Here is a 19,000-nt window from a genome sequence, read left to right on the forward strand (position 1 = left end):
TTATGCCTGGGGCACAAGCGGGGCATGTGTCTTCGGGGCACCCAGCTGGGTACATTGATTCATGAATCGCCAGGTTATCTGGTATGGCTTGTCTGTGGTTTAGCACCCTAGTAAGAACTGTAAGTGGAAAAGGGAGAAGGAACAGTATCGATTGCTCAACTCTTGCTTAAAAGTAGAACAGGTGCTTATATAGATTGACTAGATGAAAACTTAATCCGGCTGATGATAATAATGTATCCATAAGGACTCACTATTAGTATTGCTTTTTGCTAAAAGAGAACCAGCAAACCATAAAGCCTAGCATATCCCTTGGAGTCGGGAAAGTATTCCCACTAGTCGGGTAAGTCTTGCAAGTACATTGTGTACTCAGGGTTTATTTACCCCTGTTGCAGGTGATGCTTAAGGAGTACCTTGTGTGGAGGATTCTTCTGGTGGGCTCAGACAAAATCCTCGTTATCTTATCACTAGATGTTATCTTTTAATATTCCGCTGTTTATCATTCCGCACTCTGTATTTGGTATTGTAAGAATGCACTTTTTAAGAAACTCTAATGTATGAGATGGACTTGTGTTGTAACTCATTTTCATTATTGGATCCTTAGGAAAAATGTGGATCTTTCGGGTTCTCCCTTGGGGTGTGTCCAACGGACACCGCTCGCTGTAGTTGCTTTCGGGGTGCTTAGTGTCTGGTGGAAGACGAGCGCCTCCGTAAGTATGCTATTTCAGGTGGTTCTGCCGCAGTTGGTACCAGAGCCAATAATGGTCATGAGTTCCTCACTCTTTTACAAAACTAAAAGTTTGACCAACAAAAGTTTTGCAAAAAGTAGGATGCGATTAAGTTAAGTTATATAAGTATAAGCCCTAGCTATATGGTATATCTAGGATAGCGGTACTGGTTTTATCTAATCAGTTTTCTGCAGGTACACTGACTTACGTGGCATAAGAAATCGCTTAGTATACGGAGAGTGAGTGTGCGATGTGCCGAAAATTTTACGAATACCGCTATATTTCGGCTTGAGTGAACGTATAGGTCGAAGCATGCATCTTATAATAGCATCTTGCTTGAACTAGGAATTCCCCTTCACATATAATGAAAGTAGTAAATTGGTAAGACTAACTAAATGAATGCTTTAATAAATGTGCTACCATCTCTTTAATCCCTGGATTCTGATCGAAAAGGTGTCCTAATGGATGGTTCATCTCTCTTACAGATGAATCTGAGGTCCAGACATGGGAGCACCAGTTTGGGAGCAGCCAACAAGGGCCATGGTGATAGTGCTCGGTCCTTTGAGCATGGAAATGAGGGAGCTCATGAGGTTCCACCCTTGGTTCCTCATCCTTTCCCGTCACCGCCACCGCCTCCGCCGTTGTCCGCCGTGGAGGTCATGGTGGAGTTGTTGGCTGCTCGTCAGGAGTCAGCCACTGCTCGTCAGGAGACAGCTCGTGCCATGGAGATTATGGCACAGGTCGTCGTGGGTCTCGCCTATGGAGGCCCTAGGGGCAACGGTGGGAATGGGGGTGGTGCTCGCCGTCCTGAGGGACAGTCCTCTTACTAGGACTTCCTCAAGACCCACCCGCCCATGTTCACGCCATCGGATGATCCGTTGGAGGCGAAGCACTGGCTTTGCATGCTAGAGCAGAAGTTTCGGCTGCTCGGAGTGGCCAACGAGCAGAAGGTGCACTTTGCATCCTAGCAGCTTTTGGGGTCCGTAGGTGCCTGGTGGGAGACTTTCCAAGCCGTAGAGCTATCGGATCACCCGGCAACATGGCAGGAGTTCTCCATTGCCTTCCACGAGTTCTTCATACCTGCTGGTGTTATCCACCAGAAGGTGACCGAGTTCATGGAGCTGCGTTAGGGGAGCAGGACGGTAATGGGGTATGTGACCCAGTTTAACCACTTGGCTCAGTATGCTGGTAGTCAGGTGGACACGGATGACAAGAAGAGGGATCGCTTCTTTCGCGGTCTCACTCCTGCTCTTTAGGAGAAACTGTACCTGGGGAACTATCAGACTTTTGGGGCTCTGATGAACGCCGCCATTGCTCTTGAGGGTTTTCAACGGGCATCTTAGGCGGATTGGAAGCAGAAGCGGGTTGCAGCTAGATCCTCCAGCCATCCTCATACTCAGAAGATGCAAATTGTTAGGCGGGGGCCCTATCAACCATTCGGCAGGCCTCCGCTCCGGTCACCCCAGCAGACTTCACAGACTTCCGCTACTCAGTACAAGGCACCTCAGCAGCAGGTGCAGCCCTAGCAGACTCAGGGACAGTAGGTCCCACCTCATCAAGGATTTGGGAACAAGCCTAGTGCTTATTTCAAGTGTGGCAAGGATGGCCACTATGCCAGGGAGTGTCCTCAGCAGCAGGCAACTCAGTCGTCTCAGCCGTCTGCAAAATCTAGGCTTATTAAGAGGACTTTCATCAAGAGGAAGGTGCCCAGTAGATCTGGTCAGGTGCACTTCATGGATGCTCAGCAAGCTGTGCAGCAGGAGACAGTTATGGCTGGTATGTTTACCATCGAATCCCATCCAGCTTTGGTGTTGTTTGATTCTGGTGCATCACATTCCTTTATGAGCATGGGGTTTGTAGAGCGGCACAACTTATCACTATTGGCTATACCGTATGCCTATAAGATCCATACTGCGGGTTCTCAGATGTTCATCAACACCCACACGGATACAGTAAGTTTGGTATTAGCCACCCACACTTACCGTCTATAGTTCATGATAATGCCTGGGCAAGGCATTGATGCTATTCTTGGAATGAACTGGTTATGGGTGTATGGGGTAGTATTGGATATGAGAAGAAGTGTTGAGTTACGGTTTCCTTCTTCTGAGGATAGGATGTCTCTCATCGTACCCTCAAAACCGGTCTTACCTGTTGCTGCCCATGCTGAAGTTGTTCCTAATCTTACCTCCATTCTAGTAGTATGTGAGTTCCCAGATGCTTTCCCTGAAGATCTTCCTAGATTGCCACCAGACCGTGAGGTAGAATTCTCCATTAAGCTTGAGCCTAGTACTGCCCCTATCTCTAGACATCCGTACCACATAGCTCCAAGAGAACTAGCAGAAATGAAGAAGAAACTGGAGGAGTTGATGGACAAGGGTTTCATCTGCCCAAGTTCTTCACCATGGGGTTGTCCAGCAATTTTTGTGAAGAAGGATGGTACTCTGCGGATGTGTGTGGATTACCACCCCCTCAATGCGGTAATAGTTAAGAACAAGTACCTTTTGCCCCACATAGATACTTTGTTCGATCAGTTAGCTGGTGCCAAGGTGTTCTCAAAGATAGATCTTCGATCGGGCTACCATCAGATCAAGATCAGGCCACATGATATACCAAGGACAACATTCTCTACTAGGTATGGGTTGTATGAGTACCTAGTGATGTCTTTCAGTCTTACCAATGCCCTGGCTTTCTTCATGTACCTGATGAACTCAGTCTTCATGCCGGAGTTGGATAAGTTTGTGGTAGTATTCATCGATGACATCTTGATCTATTCCAAGAATGATGAAGAGCATGCCTGTCACCTTCGAATAGTCCTGACTCAGCTAAGGGAGCACCAGCTGTATGCTAAATTCAGCAAGTGCGAGTTTTAGTTAGATTGAGTGCATTTTTTGGGACATGTGTTGACACCTGAGGGCATTTCTGTGGATCCCAGCAAGATGCAAGATGTATTAGATTGGAAGTCTCCTAGGTCTATGCACCAAATCCGTCAGTTCCTTGGGCTAGCTGGATACTATCGACATTTCATCCCTAATTTCTCCAAGATAGCCCAGCCCATGACTAAGCTGCTCTAGAAAGAAGCTAAGTTTGTTTGGAGTCTAGCTTGTGAAGAAGCTTTTCAGTCCCTGAAGACTTTTTTGACCACTGCTCCTATATTGGCTCAACCTGATATTGAGAGGCCCTTTGATGTTTACTGTGATGCCTCGAAGACGGGATTGGGGTGTGTGCTTATGCAAGAGGGGCGTGTGATAGCTTATGCTTTGTGCCAACTAAAGAAGCACGAGGTGAACTATCCTACCCATGATTTAGAGCTAGCTGCTATAGTTCACTCTCTGAAGATTTGGAGGCATTATTTGTTGGGCAACAAAGTGCATATCTTCACTGACCACAAGAGCCATAAGTATATTTTCACTCAGTTTGAGTTGAACATGAGGCAAAGGAGATGGTTAGAGTTGATCAAGGATTATAATTTGGAAGTCCACTATCATCTAGGAAAAGCCAATGTGGTAGCTGATGCCTTAAGTCATAAGTCGCATCAGGTTGAGGAAATACCCTTGTCACTTCACCACACCGAGGTGCTAGCTTAGATTACATTGACCTCAGGGTTGCTGGAGCAAATTATTCGGGAACAAAAGGAAGACCCCGAAGAGATTCCTCACCTCAAGAAGTTGCTAGCTGAAGGACGTGGACCTCATTTTAGCATTGATGAGCTAGGAGTCGTGAGATACAAGAATAGACTGGTGGTTCCATCTAATGAGGAGCTAAAAAGAAAGATTTTAAAAGAAGCCCATCATTCCAAGCTGTCTATCCACCCTGGTAGCAACAAGATGTACCATGATCTACGCCAACTGTACTGGTGGTCCTACATGAAGCAAGATATCACTCAGTTTGTTGTGGAGTGTGACACTTGCGGTCTGCTCCTGGATATCTGCAACCTTTGCCCATTCTGATTTGGAAATGGGAGGATATTTCCTTGGATTTCATTGTGGGTTTACCCTGCACCTCCACAGGTTTTGATTCTATTTAGGTCATTGTGGACCGTCTCACCAAGTCTGCCGACTTCCTTCCGGTGGACACTAGATACAATGCAAAGAAGTATGTGGAGTTATACTTTGATCGGATTGTGACCCTACATGGAGTTCCTCTCACCATCATCTCTGATAGAGGGTCAGTTTTTGTCTCTCATTTCTAGGAGAAACTCCAGAAATGTCTAGGTACTCGCCTTCTTAGAAGCTCGGCATACCACCTACAAACTGATGGTCGAACTGAAAGGGTGAACCAGGTGCTCGAGGATATGCTGCGGGCTTGTACCATCTCTTTTCCTGAGAAGTGGGATCATTGTTTGAAGCTGGCAGAATTTTCTTATAATAACAGCTATCAGGAGAGTATCCGCATGGCGCCATTTGAAGCTTTATATGGACAGAAGTGTAGGACGCCACTAAACTGGGTTGAAGTAGAAGACCATGGGTACTTCAGGCCTGATTTCATAAAGGAGGCTCGAGAGAAAGTAAATATAATTCATGAACACTTGAAGGCAGCTCAGAGTCGACAGAAGGCTTACGTAGACAAGCGAAGAAGACCTTTGGAATTTGTAGCTGGGGATTATGTGTATCTCAAGGTATCTCCTATGAGAGGGGTACATCGGTTTGGTGTCCATGGCAAGTTAGCCCCTCGGTATGTGGGTCCATACAAGGTGTTGCAGCAGTGTGGTCCCATTGCTTATCGTCTCCAACTCCCTGAAATTCTCTCAGCAGTTCACAATGTATTTCACATCTCGCAATTGAAGAAATGCCTATGAGTTCCTGAAGAATCTGTGGAAATAGAAGGACTTCTGCTCCAACCTGATCTGTCTTATGTGAAGCATCCTATAAAAATCTTGGATGAGAAGGAGAGAGTGACCAGGAATAGGGTGATAAAGTTTTACAAGGTACAATGGCAAAATCATTCAGAAGACGAAGCCACCTGGGAGCAAGAGAGCTACTTATCAAAGCATTACCCCCATCTCCTCTCTGGGTCGGATAGTTAGTTTTGCACCAAATGTACTCCCTACCTCTTTCTCACACTAGGCACATGAAATCTCGGGTCGAGATTTTGTTTTAGAGGGGGTAGATTTGTAACACCCTGGTGTTACATTGTAATGTTTTGCTGAAACATTTCGTAAGCATCTGAAGTATGTGCATATGCGTATGACATAATGTATTCCTCAATGTTCGGCACTTGAAACATTCATATGAAACATGAGTCCGTAGTTACGTTTCATATATTACTATGTAGTATTCCGATCGAATGGTTGTCGAAATCAAAGTGCTATAGAACATTTGTCTAACGGCGGTATAATGTGTCCAAGATAGCTGGCTAGTACCTCGAGTAGGCTAGGTTTGGATTCCGACGTGGGATCATTCGTTTCAACGTCGTTCTCGTACGTTTTGAAAGTGGTCGACAATGCCACTTTTGGCAAGCTCTGTGGAACGATCGGCTTAAGCAGCAGGACGATATCTTGGCTCCGTTAGATAGCTTAATGTACCCTGTGGTGTATCAAATAGTTAGTTTGGCTTTTGGAGCATCGTGTACTAGTTTCCTGCTTGCTTTAAAAAGCATGCACGTCACTGAAATCGGCATTGGGCGCGGTCACCGCTGGCCTGGCACGCGGCTGGCATTGCCAGCACTCTGCCGTGCTGGCCGCATTCGCACTCGCATTGCGTCCACCGTTCTAGCATCGCACGCCATGGTCACTTGCCACTGCGCCATTGCGACCCCAGCCACTGACAGCCTCGGTCATGCTGCTGCCTGCCGACCAAACTGCCGCGCCATGCCATGTTCTGCGATGTCTTGGCTTGGAGCGTGCTAGGTCATTCACTGCACGGCACCAATGGCTAGGCTAGCTCTGCTCCATTGTCTCCTTAGCTATGTGCTCGATGGACGTCCACCTACACCGCCATACCTCTGCGTCGCATCGCTTTGTGTCGGTGTCTGGCGCTGACCACAGCAATGACGCCATACCACGTTCGTCGCGTTGCTGCTGTGGCCGTGCAGGCAGCCATCTGGGGGTACATCCCGCCTGTCCCATTGTTTGTAGTGGTGATGTTGGCCCGAGCGTTGACGCCGTAGATGAGCCATGCCGTGCCATGACCTCCCCTACCTCCGCTGTCTCCATGCCCGGCATGACGACTCCGTCAAATTCGCCGTGGCAGCAGCACCTCATTTCAAATTGAGCATGTTTTCGACTCCACTAGGTAGCCTGCTGCCCTACCAACCCTACATAGCCGACTGTAGCCCTGCCTTAGGCCCTAATTTTGGAAAGGCAAGTTTTCGGGTTCTTAAGACTAGGAGTGCCTGCGCCGTCGGCTATCATCGCCACCAAAGTAGCTTGGTCCAATTCCTAGCGCTACTAGGCTCTCCTCCAGTAGGTTGTCACTATGCTCACCACAGCCTAGGCCCTATCGCCGTAGTGCAGCCCGTGGCGTGGCCGTGTCATTGCTGTGCTCCGCCGTACTCATCGCGCGCACGTGGCTAGCTCGCCCTGAGCCATCTCCGATCGATTCATCGCGCCTTTCGGTTCCGTGGTGAGTCGCTGGTGCTCGTCCACTACTTGCTTTGCCCCGACCATGCTGATGTTCACCGAAACGGCATCGCCGTACTTGCAGGGTGCTCGCCATCGTGGTCCGAGCCCGCTGCGACGTCTCGGTGTGTGTGTCTCCGCCCTGCGCTTTGCGTTCACGCATAGGTGAGTATCGGCTCGTTATTTTGGTTGGGGGAGGACTGGGGTGGCCGGCGTGGATCATCAGTGCCAGTCCCGTCGCGCCGATGTGCGTGGGTGGCTGCAGGGGCGTCGCCGGGGAGAGGATGAGTAGTTCGGAGGGTGCTGCTGTAAAAGCGCTGACTGATGAAATAGTGACTTAGAGTTGCTACGAATTCATAGTAGTTCGGGGGTGCCCATGCATAATCGCCTTCATGCGCAGGCCGTCCCTATTGCGGGCCATTGGCCGGCTAGGCCACGCCTCTGCATGGGCCATGCGCTAGCCGGCCGTCGTGCGTAGGCGGGGTGACGCGCTGGTCCGAGCCGCGTGTTGTGGGCCGACGAAAGTGGTTTCGGTTTTCATTATTTCCTAGAATTAGAAATGCTTATTTATTTTTCTGTTATGAATCCAACTTCGATAAATCGTATTAAATTGCATGGTTGCCCAAAAATAGCGAAACTAAGTTTGTTAGGTTTGCAAAAATGTCATCTACCTGTTAGTATAGTAGGTTCACCATCAGCTGTTAGGATGGTAGGCTCATAAGATTTAAATAGAAAGCTTAGAATTATATCGATCAATAATTGCAAGAATTGTTGTGGTGAACTAACAATAGCTTTAGCTTCGAAATTGTTACAATAGGGTCCTTAGACCTTTATATACTTGCTGTAAAATTGGTAGCCATAGAGCGAGCCGTTTAATGGCGTAGTTATTATCCTTGCTTTAGTGTATGTATCGTAAACTGGCATTAGGAGTAGGAGTATCCGTAGTCACCGTAAGAATGTATGACACATTCATACTTGTTAGTAGTGCTGGTACGTAGTTTAGACTTTAGTGGGTAGATATCACTTAGCAGTTTAATAGAGGTACTTTTGCATTTAGGGTTGTTGTTGCCGTAGTGTTAATCATGGCATCATCATTTCATGTAGATCATGAACAGGTAGACTTTGTACCCATCTGCGAGCCAGAGTACGACGAGGTGATCGAGGAGTACGAGGAGGAGCTCTTCGCACAGGAGGGAGCCCAGGAGCCTATTGGTACTAACCTTGCTGACCCGGCACCTGCCCAAGGCAAGCCCCAGTGCATAACCCCTATTTTTAAATGATCACTGAATATATTTATATGATATGCATTTACGTTACAGGCATTTTATGGAAACTACATACATAAATATATCCACCATGAGTCCTACTAGTACAGGTCGAGTAGCTGCTATGCTCAGGATGTCGGTAGCATGAGTAACCTACCGTTACTCGCAAATAGGTGATTAAACTATGATATCTTGATGAAATAATGGAAAGGAAAATGGTGACCGGACAGGGATGTGGATTTGGTATTGGTGGGTGTGAGGGGTTGTGTCCCACGGCCAATAGGGCATAGCCCAGTTACACTTTTTCCCTGTCTATGTCGATTAAGGACCGGTCGTTGCATGTGACTCTAGGTAAGTCACAGACTATTGTCCCAAGCACATACTTGGGTATGGGCGCAGGGAAGACTTACTGCTCTCTTGTCGTGGATCCGGCTCTTTTCGGACCGACTGATGGGAAGAGGAGGTGGTGGAGGTCCTTGCACCGCACTGAGTCCGGAATTCAGAGGCGGGGGCTTGGAGTCCAAGTTTGGACAGGGACCTGAACACCCAGGATAGGAGAGTGGTGGGTTAGTCCTGCTTGTGCCTGGGGCACAAGCGGGGCGTGTGTCTTCAGGGCACCTAGCTGGGTACATTGATTCGCGAATCGCCGGGTTATCCGGTACGACTTGTCTGCGGTTTAGCTCCGTAGTAAGAACTGTAAGTGGAAACAGGAGAAGGAATAGTATCAATTGCTCAACTCTTGCTTAAAAGTAGAATAGGTGCTTATATAGATTGACTAGATGAAAACTTAATCTGGCTTATGATAATAATGTATCCATAAGGACTCACTATTAGTATTGCTTTTTGCTAGAAGAGAACCAGCAAACCATAAAGCCTAGCATATTCCTTAGAGTCGAGAAAGTATTCCCACTGGTCGGATAAGTCTTGCGAGTACATTGTGTACTTAGGGTTTATTTACCCCTGTTGCAGGTGATGCTTGAGGAGTACCTTGTGTGGAGGATTCTTCTGGTGGGCTCAGATGAAATCCTCGTTATCTTATTGCTAGATGTTATCTTTTAATATTCCGTTGTTTATCATTCCGCACTCTGTATTTAGTATTGTAATAATGCACTTTTTAAGAAACTCTAATGTATGAGATGGACTTGTGTTATAACTCGTTTTCATTATTAGATCCTTGGGAAAAATGTGGATCTTTCGGGTTCTCCCTCGGGGTGTGTCCGACGGACACCGCTCGCTGTAGTTGCTTTCGGGGTGCTTAGTGTCTGGTGGAAGACGAGCGCCTCCGTAAGTACGCTATTTGAGGTGGTTCTACCACATTAGCTATCCATTATATGTAAGCACCTGTTTCTACTTTCAAGCAAGAGTTGAGCAATCAGATCTATTTCACCATCTTTCATCTTCCAATTATTACTACGATGCTAGACCATAGCCAAGTCGTACCGTATCACACGGTGATTCATGAACCAATGTATCCTAGCTGGGTACCTTGAAACACATGCCGTGCTTGTACCTCAGGCATAAGCAAGACCAACCCACCAATCTCCTATCAAGGGGTCCAGGTCCTCGTCCAAACTTGGGCTCCAAGCCCCCACTCCTGAGTCCTGGACTCAGTGTGGTGCTTAGACCTCCACCATCCTCGCCTTCAATCAGCCGGTCTGGAAAAAGTCGGAACCCATGACAAGAGAGCAACGAGCCTTCCTGCTCCTATAAGCAAGTATGTGCTCAGGATAATAAGTCTGTGACCTGACTACCATCCACAGCAACGGACGGTCCTTAACCGACACGGACAGGGAAAATAGTGTAACCAAGCTATGCCCCGTTGGCCACGGGACACAACCTATTACACCCACCAATACCCATACTATATCCCTGCCCGGTCTCCATTTCCTTTCACCATTTTATCATGAGTAATAATAATAATCACCTATTGTGAGTAACGATAGGTTACTCACGCTACCGATAGCCTAAGCATAGCCACTTCTCGACCTATGCTAGTAGGACTCATAGGTAGGTTTATCTATGCATGTGGTTTCAATATAAATTCTGTAACATAAATGCACATCACATATATATATCCAATGATTATTCAAAATAAGGGTTATGCACTAGGGCTTGCCTTGGGCAAGCGGATTGTCAGCTATGTCAGTCGTCGATGGATGTCACCTCCTCGTACTCCTGCTCTCTAGCGATCACAAACTCCACCAACTCGTTCTCTACATGGATGCAATGATGATGCAACACTTAATATTTTGGCAACAGCAACTCTTAAAATAAGAATACACATGCTAAGCTACTAAGCTAGCTCTAATGACTAAGATACTAAGCTAATCATTATCTCTACCAAATAGATTTCAAGCTCACCCTACAAGTGCTTAACTTTTATAAACCAATATCATGCCATTATTCCTTTAGCCTTAATGGGTATTTAGCTACCATATTAAGTAGTCTATTCTACGGCAACAAAAATTATAGTGAGCACCTAATAATACAATGAAGCTACTATAAAAATTTCAGGGTTAAAGTTATCACGGATTTGCTAGAACAATTCCTACAAATACTACCATAATAATATTAAATGCTTTCAATTGATTTAATATATCTCAGCATCATCACAAATAGGCATAAACTAATCACACCAACAAATAGATCACATTTTTAGGAACCTAACAAAATTGGTTTCACGATTTTTGGACATTCGTACGAAATTATATTAAATATACAAATCTAACTCAGAATTGAAATAGAAAAGCTTTACTAATTCGGCTAGAAAAAGAAAAAGACCAAACCGGCCCAATGCGGCCCAACTCGGGCTTGGCCCGCGTACGAAGACGGCCCATGCGGGAAGCCCGCAGGCGCGCTGACGCTTTTGCAGAAAAGCCCTTGGCTTTTGGACAAACAACCCACGGTCCATGCTACTATTCCTAAAGACAACAATTATGCACAAAGGCCCTTGCACTCTCTCCTCTTTACAACGGAATGGTCCTTGGCCTCCCCCGCGTGCTCTAGCACGGTGAGCGGTGGCACCGGCGACAACGCCGGCCACCCGGGACCCATGCTAACCTAGATAAGAGGCCGAATCACACCAAGGGGTCGACGCGAGGCGATGGGCGGCGGTTGCACAAGCTAGGACGCCGTAGAAGGACCTCTCCATGACGATGGGCACCGTGCGACAATGGCGATGGTGTTCTGGTGAACCACAGCAACAACAAGGCAGTAGGGATAGTGGGTAAGGAACAACAACTCACTAGTGACCTAACCGAGGTGCCGACTCGGCCGGAGATGACCTGGGTGAGGTTGGCCACGTGCGCGCTATGAGGTGAATGATGGACCGCTAAGGCATGGCCGTGTCAGCGGCAAGGAGGTGGCACTAGAGCTATGACTAGCATGCGCACGGCACAGAGGGCCTCAAGGCGGAGCTATTGGTGCAGCCAATTCAACTTGGGACTAAGTGGGGAGGATTGGCCATGGCGCGGGCAGTGACGGGTCTTAACAGCATGGTGGCAAGGCAAAGATCCAAAATTGGAGCTCGGCCAGGCACCAATCAAGGCGGGGAGACGACAGCCAACTAGGAGGCTTGATGGCGGCGCTAGAGACCCCATGACGTGACCCAAGATGACCTCTCCTTGCCGCACTTAAAGTCATGGCTCAGTCGGCCATGGTGGGAGAGAAAAGAGGGGAGGGGAATACTGGAACTCGACACGACGTCAGCTTGGTAGGACACGACCGACGTGACTAGGATGACACGCGCTCTTGCGCCTAAGCCAAAACATGCGTGTGCAGGTGGTGGGGTAGCACGGCGTGAGTGTGGCAGTAGCTCCATTAATGATAGAGCGTCGTGCATGGCAACAGGGAAGGAGAGGCAAGCCCACATGCGTAACGCGATGGGGGAGGGTCATAGCTGCACAGCAGTGTAAGGTAGCGGCAACACAGCAGCGGCAGTGTAGTGCTAGGTAGGGGAGCAGCGTGTAGGGCGGCAGCGGTATCGGGGCACCATGGCCCATGGCTGACCGGCAGCAGGCATTGTGGCCAGAGTGGCCAAGACACAATCGAGCCATGGGCAGGCCGAGATGGCCTCGGCCAGCCAACGTGCGGCAGTGCGCATGTGAAAGGTCCTTGTGTGGTTTTGGTAGTTGAGTGATAACCCTTGGTGGACTAATTATGTTTATGTGAGATACACAGGTGATTAGTCCATAGGTACATATGTATGAGCAACATATGCCATGAAGGTTGAAATGGCTCAGAGATGTTGCAAAGCTCATACATGTGATGATGAAGGAGCTCATTGCACATGAGACATGACATTGAGTCATGTGATCAAGGTGGAAAAGATCAAGACAAGAGTTGGCTTGATGGATCAGTTGCAAGCGTGAAGGGCAAGTCGAAGGCTTTGGAGCGATGGACTGTGTGGCGGTGAAGCTTGAGCAAGACTTGGTGCCAATGGATGAAGGCAACGGTGAAAAGCAAGTGAAGTCAAGATCGATGAACCAATATGATCACATGATGATATCAAGCGGATCATATCATTGTTGATCGTGTTGGTGCATATGTTGCATCAACATTGGAGGAGATAGAATGGAATGTGTAAGGCAAATATATAACCTAGGACATTTCATTTTACCGGTCATAGGTGTGTAGAGAAGTTGATGACTGGGTTTAGGATAGATGGCCGTACTATCAAGAGGAGCAAACTTGTTTGCATATCGGTAATCTAGTGCCACTCGAGTGATCTAACTTTGCATCGTCGCTAGGATCGAGTGGCGTGGCAAGTTGAGTGGCTAACCCCTTGAAATGTTTGTGAAAATATGCTAACACACATGCACAAAGGTGATACACATTGTGTTTAGCACTTGGGAGCAAGGGTTCAAAACTTCACCGGTGGGCAGTTTGATGGTGCCACTGACGCCCTTTATAGAAAAGATAGGGTTTCACAAAGTGCACCGGACACTGGTCACGCAGTGACCGAACACTGGGGTCCTACATCTGGTCAGTGGCAGTAGTGAAGGCACAGGCATTGGTCTTCGACCGGACGCTGATACTGCGTCCGATCATGATTGACCGAACACATCCAGTCATGACTAGAACCTTACTGGAAGTGATCGGACGCTGGGGTCCTGTGTCTAGTCTTGGCACTATGCTGCGCCCGGTTGCAACTTAACCATTGAGATTGGGCGCTCAGTATTTGAAGCTAGGGATGACGTGGTAGCCATCCATTGACCAGACGCTGGCAGGGTGCATCTGGTCGATACGACCGAAGCTTTCGGTCACACTGAGCTGTGCCTAGTGAAGGGATACAACGGCTGTATTTTTGTGGGGTTATAAATAGAAGGTGGTCTCGGCCATGGCAAGAGTTGAGCACCTCAGGGGACTTTGTGTCTATACTTGAGAGTGCTTGGGAGCCCTCTAACTCACTCTAGTTTGATAGTGTTCATCCGATTGAGTGAGTGTGTGATTCTAGTGCGATTGCATCGTGAGGTTGCATCGAGTGGCACTAGGTGAAAGAGTTGCAAGCCGGTGGTGCTTGTTACTCTTGGAGGTTGCCACCTCCTAGATGGCTTGGTGGTGGTCTCCGTCGAAGCCCATAAGAAGCTTGTGTGGTGCTCCAGAGAAGAGCTTTGTGAGGAGCATTGTGCTCGCCCCATGGGAGCCACGAAGAGCAACTCTAGTTGAGCGTGTCATTGAACTACCCTCACTTTTAGGGTAGGTTCTTGCAGTGCCCGATGTGCGGGCCTGGCGGGTGATGCCAATTAGCCGCCGAACCACCAAATGAGCGGTCGACACAACAGGGACGTAGTGTGTTAGCAAGCACGTGAACCTTAGGAGAAAATCACCGTGTCAACATTGTTCTTCCCGTTGGTTTGCAATCCCCTTACACAAGCTTGTGGTTACTTTCATATACATTGTGCTTGTGTAGTTGCTCTTGTGATTAGTTAGCTTTGTAGCTCACTAGTTACCTTCTTGCTTGTGTAGCATAAAAGTAGTTCCCTTGCGTGACTAATTTGGTTTGTGTAACCTTGTTAGTCATATTGCTTAATTTGTATAGCTAAGTATTTGTGCTCTCTAATTTGGCATTGGTTGCCTTGTTATTGAGCATTGCTAGAGAGCTTAGGAGCTTTGTGCTTTTGCTTACTAGAATTGTGTAGGAGCTCCCTGGTGTGCAAAATACTAGTGGCATAGGTTTGTGTGACATTGCTCCTAGAATTGGTTAGGTGAGCTCTAGCTAGCCCGATACCTTAGTTGCTTAATTAGGATCTTTGCAAGGTGCTAGAGAACATAGATAGAGGGGCATAGTCTTGGCTAGACCGAATTGTTTTAATTCCGTATTTGTTTCGGTTAGCCGACGCGATTAAATTTAGAAATGACTATTCACCCCCTCTAGTCGCCATCTCAACCCTATAGCTTGGGTTGGTTTATTCACGAAAGTAGTGACTTAGCTTTAATAAAATATGACCTACTAAAATTGCTAACCGCAATCAAACCATGTCAAGCCTTTGTGCCTCATAGACCCCTTTGTTATACTTGTTAAGCATGGTGTGCTTACACTTGTTATATATTCAATGAAAATCTAGGATGGGTCCAGGAGTACTAGTTGATGTTCACCAGTCGAAGTCCCTATGGTAGCATGGGCTAGTTTATCACTTTCATTTTATATTGCTGCTGAGCAAGACTATGTGACAATAATATAATGAATTATTAGTGAAATAAAGTACTTTACTTTGATATTATGTAATTTGGGATTATATGTGTGTTTGACATCCTGGGCGCACATATATGAGTACTCGGTTTTGTTATTCAAAACTAGGTGTGACACTCAACCCTCAAATGGCCGAACACACCACTATATATAGAGGAGGGAGGCCAAAAGAGCCGTTGGGGGCATTTATCCCACAATACTGAACTCTCTAGTGATTTGTCCTATGTCCATAGTGATTTGTCCGATGCACCTTGTTCGATGGACTCCAGAAAGGTTTGGGAGAGGTCGAAAACACATCGGACAAGTCCGAGGAAGTGCATAGGACAAATGTTCACTATCCGATGCACACCAACAGCAAAGCACGTGCCTGGCGGTCCAACCATGGGCTGGGGCGGTTCAACCGTGAGCCTCAATCAGTCAGCATAGGTCAATGCCTCAAGGTCAAACCACAAGCCCTAGTGGTCCAACCATCAGGCAAGGTCAGCACATGACAATAGGTGAACAATTCTAGCATTTTGTCCGATGCCACTACGCTCCCTTGTCCGACGTGAACAATGTTATGTCTGTTTGTTAGTGTCCGATGACACTAAAAACAACCCATCAAACTTCCATTTTCAAGGCCTTTTCAAATGTGCTCAACTCCACCAAGTGAATCGACATTTCATGTGTGTGAGTTAGCATTTTTGAACCATTTTGAAAGACTTTTCTTCTCTTCTCAATCACCACTTGATCCTAGCATCGCATGCAAAGTTAGATCGCTCAAGTGGCACTAGTGATTGATATGGAAACAAGTTTGCCCCTCTTGATTGTATGGCCATATATCCTAAGCCCGGTATTGCACTTCTCTACACAACCTTTGACCGGTGAAATAAAATACCCTACAAGTATACCTTTACCTTGCGCATTCCACTCCAACTCCTCCAATGTTGATGCCACACAAGAACCAACCTCCATCAGCAAATGATATGATCCACTTTATATCATCATGTGACTTTATTGGTTCATCGATCACAACCTTGCTTGCTCTTCATGATTTCCCTTGTCCATCGGTGTCAAGTCATTGCTCAAGCTTCTCCGCCACGTGCGGTGCGTCGCTCCAAAGCCTATGACTTGCCCTGCACACATGCAACCGGTCCATCGACGCCAAGTGACGAGATCCTAACATATGGGTATGTTAAGCCTTGGGTCCAATGGTTCCCGAACAAAGAAGACCCCCTGACCGACCCCTTTAGGATCACCCGGGGGCTCGAGGGCTATGCCCATCGGGCACGCTCGCGCGCATCCTCTAGCAAAGAGACCTGACCAAGCCTAACTTGGCCACGACCGCCACTTGGGGCTCAGGAGCTTGCCCGAGCCCTAGGCACCCGATCTACGACGCATCCAGGCCTGGCCCTTAGCTCCTGCCTAGCAAACGACGCTAGCCAAGGCCTAGGCACAAGAAGACAAGCTCCGAGCTACCGATGCTCGGGGGCTCCCTAGCGCCGCCCCTAGGTGCAGCCCTACCAACTTCTCCCCTGATAGGGTCACGTTCGAGGCGTGACACAAGAAGACAAAGTTGGGCTCTAGGCCCGCACATCCACCCCTAGAGCCGACCTCCTTCGCCACCAAAAATACTCTAGAAGGTCCACCCAGGGGAGGCCAGTCCAAGCTAACATAGCCTGACATGTAGAGTGTTAGAATAGAGCAGTCGACGATGCCCAAGATTTCTTCGGCACCAAGACACCACAACGGTCCATGGCGCACTGCTACAAGACCATCCTAGACTCTAGCGCACGTAGACTATAGACTAGTTCACCCAAACCACCATGTAACCAACCCATCTCGTTATATAAGGGATAAGGTCGGACCTTGGAGGGGAGAGGATCCCAGATTGATCATCAAACACTCCATTCCATTCCATCTGCCTCCGCTCTACATAGGGAGCAAGGCTACCCAGAGAGGGACACCGAGAGCTCCTCCTTCGCATCATGTCATCTTCTTCCTCTCCGACGAGGGGGAAGGATCCACCGGTGGTGAGGCTACCTTAGGATTAGCACCGAGCTAACCCCTACCAAATCTCTCTCTACATTCTGTTGTAACCCCCCAATTTTGGGTGCTCTTGAGTATAAGGATCACCGAATTGGCTTGAACCAGGATAAACTATTGTGTCTTCTCTACGTGATTCTTGTGTTCCTGAGTCCACTAGAGCCACCGAAGACCCATACTGTAACACCGACTCGAACAACTATGCTTGTCATGGTTTTGACCCCACGACAGCTGGCGTGACAGGTAGGAGGCAGCATCAAGTGTGATTCTAGCTCCATGGTGGCTGGAGCCACCTGTCTCGTCACCGAAGCAAGCGGCAACGCCCTAGACGGTGGTGTCTGCTTCGTCGACGAGTTCTCTGTCGCGGCTGAGGCATTCCTCGACGAAGGAACCCCACACGAAGATGGGCCTACATGGTGAAGGGAGCGACGTGCTAACTCCGCAAATAGCTAAGTCCCCCTATCATTAAGATCTCTTCCATATGTTCTTCTCTCAAGTTGCCATTGGAGGACACACCCGCCCTACTCAAATCAACCTACTTTTGGGCCGCGATCCTCCTTGCCCCAATCTCACAGTCGAGGAGCAAGCCGCCCTGTTCTCCATCTCCTAGCCACCAAATGGGATAAGCTAATGCCCTAACGCCACACGGGCATGACCTAGGCTAACGGAGCTAACAACTGATGGCCACCGAGACCAGAAAGAGGGAAGCAGGCACTAGGGATGCTCCCCACTGAGACAAACAGAGCACGGAGCGGGAGCAGCTATGAAGAGCGTGAGGATTAGATGGGCGGACACGCCCTCAGTGTCACAATTGTCTGAAGGGGAACAAGAACCCCTAGAATTACAAGCAGCAAGTTTTACTACCAAATCTTTGTGCAAGTCATGGGGACATCGGGGAGCCCACGGGCGCGTCGTCCTCTTCTGGGTACTCGTCAACCAGCAGCAACCTATCATCAACGATGCCCTCTACAGCAGCAACTAAGGGTCGCAAAGTGGGCAAGGACCTCCTGCCCCCTCCAGAGGGTCTAGGGAGCACCTACAGAGTGGCCTTCTCCCACTCCCAGACCAGGTCCGACTTCCTTTGGGAGAACTAGAGCAACGCCTGCAACAACAAGGGAATTTAGATGAACCCATGGCGCTATCTATGGCATCACGCCCGATTAGTCAATCCTTACCCCACAAGAGTCGTATATCCCCTCCTGAAGACCGAAGAACGCTCCTGTGTGTCCCATCATCTCTGCGAAGGAATCATAGAAGAAGGCGACTAGCTCATCGAAGGAACCGTGTCGCTTCATCAACTCTAGCCACGCATCTGCCTCGGGGCTGTCGTCCAGCGCGTGCGGCCCCCCAACCGGCGGTGTAGGGAAGACTGGCACAACCGCCGATGAAGAGCCAACCTCCTCGCGCCTTAGGGCTAGGAGAAGATCGGTGATAGCGATCTCCCCCTAGCCCACCTCTACTTCAGGAGGGAAGGGGCCCTCCCCCCGTGGCCTCAGATCCCACCGGATGCATCAGGGCCACAACAACCGGCCCCTCTGCAATGGCGTCCGACCTTGACGCCTCACCCACTCGGGGTGGTAGCAACGGGCGACGACGCACCTTTAGCACCAGCGGCTGGAGCGGTGCCGCCGTGCCGCCTAAGGCCCTCGTCGATAAAGGCTCCCTGCAGTCAACATCTAGATCATCAAGCAATGAACAAATGGCTCCCACAGGGGGCAACCTGACCGGCAAAGGCCCT

This window comes from Miscanthus floridulus, chromosome 6, assembly GCF_019320115.1.
Source record: "Miscanthus floridulus cultivar M001 chromosome 6, ASM1932011v1, whole genome shotgun sequence".
Classification (NCBI taxonomy): Eukaryota; Viridiplantae; Streptophyta; class Magnoliopsida; order Poales; family Poaceae; genus Miscanthus; species Miscanthus floridulus.